General features: G+C 49.4%; 1 long non-coding RNA gene across 1 annotated transcript; it reads left to right on the top strand.

The window, feature by feature from the left end:
• The first annotated feature begins 1,179 nt into the window (after positions 1 to 1,179).
• On the top strand, positions 1,180 to 3,199 carry LOC125417158 (uncharacterized). The gene is made up of 2 exons (XR_007237062.3): positions 1,180 to 1,897; positions 2,571 to 3,199. It is a non-coding gene; the product is annotated as an uncharacterized LOC125417158 (long non-coding RNA).
• Positions 3,200 to 3,480: the final 281 nt, after the last annotated feature.

The following is a 3,480-nucleotide window of genomic DNA, read 5'->3' as shown; positions in this document are numbered from 1 at the left end:
GATCAATTCATTAAGTAACTAACTTCCGCCACAGACCACGGGACTGGTTGCAAGTAGGCGAAGGCTGTATATGAAGGCTCATTTGTGGTAATCTGTGAGGGGATTTGCAGATTGGGTTAACTGAGGTAGGAAGAAAATCCACACTAAGTGTGGACAGCACCTTTCCATGGCCTGAGGTCCCCAGCTTGAAAAAAAAGAAAAAGAAATAAAAAAAAAAAAGGAGACAGCAAGCTAAGCACCAGGAATAGAAGGAGAAAAGAGGAGGAGAGGAGAAGGAAGAATGGAAGAGGAGGAAGAGGGGAGGGGGAGAGGAGAGAGGGAGAGAGAGAGTAAGAGGAGGAAGAAGAAAAGAGGTGAGGGTAGAAGGGGATGGAATGAAGAAAGAGGAGAGGGAGGAGAGAAGGAAGATGGGGAAGGAGGTGAAAGGAGGGGAGGAGAGGACGACAGGGTGGCAGAAGTGGGGGCAGAAGTGGGTAACAAGAAACAGGGACTTTCATGTGGAAGTCCATCCCAGCTTTCCAGCAACAGCACTGTTGACACTAAGGGCCGCCCTCCGAGAGCAACCCTGCGCAAGGTAGATGTGACACACCGCCGCTGGCTTCCACTCCCCTTGCCTACCAGCTTGTGACAACCAAAAATCTCTCCAGCCATTGCCAAATGTCTCTTGGAGGAGGCAGAAGTCACTCCCAGATGAACAGCGGGGAATTAAAAGAACAAAGCTTTAGGAAAGACAGCAATCGGGGTGATTATAGTGCTCGCTCACGACAGAAAGCTAACAGGTTGAATTTGAGTCCTGGACCTAACACTGGCTAGTAATGTGACCTAGTTTACTTAACTTCTCTCTGCCTCAGTTTCCTCACCCATAAAATGGGATGATCAGGCTATGACGTGTTATTTGGCAGGAATAAACAAGCCCTGCATTAGCTTTCCATCACAGTAACAAAATACCTGGGGCGGGGGGCGGGGCGGGGGGCGGGGGGGGCGGGGGATCAACATAGAGGGAGGATGTTTCTCTTGGCTCAGTTTCTGGAGCTTCAGTCCACGGTCACCTGGCTCCACTGTCCCTGGGTGTGGGCGAAACAGACCATGACTGGGAGAGCAAATCTGCTCACCTCACAATGGTCAAGAAACAGCGGTGGGGCAAGGACACAAAGCCACATTCACAGTGACCACTTCCTCTCGAGGCTCCGCCCCCTAACATTTCCCTGGGCTCCTCCCCACAGTCTATCAGGTCAACCCCCGAAGACGTTAAGGTCCTCCTAAAGGCCCCCACCACTGAATACGGCTTCGCTGGAGACCACGCCTTCAACACATAAGCCCACGAAGGTCGTTTCCAACCCCAGCCATAACAACCTTCTAAGATCACCAGCAAACAACACATATCGCGCACCCAACAAGCGCAGCTAGGCTTTGCTCTCGTGGCCCGTTCCAGGAGGCCGCAGCTGAGAGAAGCTACCGTCTGCACGTAGCTCAGCAGGATGACCAGGAGACAGAAAGATAGGCTCTGGTCTGTTTCTACCCGTGATTCTTGAGCAAAACAAATCACAGGGCCATACCGAATGGGAAATCTATAGCAACATGAAACCCACCCACCGCAGGCCTGGGAAGGGGAGGAGAGGAAATACTAACGAGAAGACAGCAGGGTTTCCTGACCCATGCAGCAGTGCTGACTTCCTCGTGTGTCTGTGGGAAAGAGTACAAGAATCAATGAACACAAGTTCTCCAAACAGCACACATTAATTCCTCAGTAAGTAAGTGTGTTCTGAGCACAGTAGGGGTCGATTTTTTTTGTCTCAACACATGTGTTATTTACTCGACTCATGGCTACGACAAAAACAACCTAAAGAAAGAAGGGCTCACTTTGATTCGGTTCGAGCATCTTGGCCAGTCCATCAAGGTGAGTCAAGGCACGGTGATGGGGGCATGAGGATTTTGGTCACCTTGGATATACCGTTTTGGATATACCGTTAGGAAGCCGAGAGACGAATGTTGCTATTAGTTTGCCTTCTGGCTTCTTTAGAAAGCCCTGCCCTCGGAATGATGTTGCCCGATCTTCCCACCTCAATTAATATCATCTAGAAATTCCCCCCAGAGACGTACTCAGAGGTTTGTTTCCATAGCGATCTACATTCCAGCAAATTGACAGCCAAGAAGAACGATCACAACTTGGCTGACCTACAGGACCGAATGAGTCACACAAACTCTTATCGAGATGTTGCCGTGAAGGAATGTCACGGGTATGACTAATTCTATCGTTGGCTTTAAAATACAAGGGATTATGCTCAATGACCTGCTGCAGTCAGTTGAAGGGCTTCAAAAACTGAACTGAGGCATCTCTGAGAAAATAGATTCCACCTGTGAGCAGAAATACGGATTCCGTCAAGCCTCCCCCCTACACTTCCTAGTAGCCTGCCCCGTAGATTTCAGACTTACCCCGCCAGCCCCCCAGACCATGTCAACCAGTTCTTTGCAACACATCCTTCCATGGCTTTACTGTTCTGTAGCCTTTTCCCTCCCTTCCTGCCCCTGCAATCATAAATCTTATTTATCTCTCTGGTCTTGACCCCCAGGTCCCCTGATAAAAGTCTGCTGATTCGCCTCAAGTCCTCTCCTCTGCTTCTTCCTCCCTTCGGCTCCATCTCACCCCCATGTCGCAGCACCTGCTTATCCTGAGCTGAGCATCCTGGGTGTAGAACCTTTACCTACACCACCACGACTGCCTTATTACAACAAGCTCAGCCCCTGCTGCCGTAGCCCCATCGTCCTAACTTTAAGAACAGATCCATCAAGCCCCTTACCCACGACTACAGTGGTTTTCTGTACCTTGATGTACTCCCGTGCCGAACAGGATCAGAGGCCGCCCCAAATTCGCTACTTTGGCATGTTGATTCCTCTGAGCTGAAGACAACTGAGACATAGCAGAGGTAGGAAGACTTCTCTGCTCTCTCCCTTTCTGCAGAAATCCCTAGTGTCTCTCCGCATTTCTCCTGTCCCAGGATGAAGAGCTGCTTCATATCTGGGGATGTCACCAACCTGAACCTGCACACACAGGTGTCACTGAAACAACGCTTAGCCTTCATTGGGCACCCTCCGCGTGCTTACCTTCCCACAACTTACCTCTAAAAGTCCAGCCTCTTTCCTTTGTCTCATAAGTTCTCCACAGCTGTATTGCTATTTACTAAAATAGTACAAACTCTCAGGCCTATGTCTTTGTGTTTCTATATCCTCTTCTATGAGACCCCTGTACGGAGGTATGAAATGAAAATACTAACAGCAAATAAAAACTGCGTGCTGCCCTCTTTTCTGTTCATCTGCCTTTTATCAACTAATTGGGGGTGCGGGTAAATGTTGACTATAAGAAGGTAGGGGGACTTTATTCCTGTATACTACAGAACAGAAATACCGGTAGAATTCATCTCAGTGGCATGAGATGGACCGAGTCTTGTTTAGGCTAGCTGCTGACTCTTGGGCCTGCAGCTG

The sequence above is a fragment of the Myodes glareolus genome, chromosome 7 (genome assembly GCF_982192425.1).
Source record: "Myodes glareolus chromosome 7, mMyoGla1.1, whole genome shotgun sequence".
Taxonomy (NCBI): Eukaryota; Metazoa; Chordata; class Mammalia; order Rodentia; family Cricetidae; genus Myodes; species Myodes glareolus.
The sequence above is the reverse complement of the archived record's forward strand: the minus strand, read 5'-3'. Positions and strand labels throughout refer to the sequence as shown.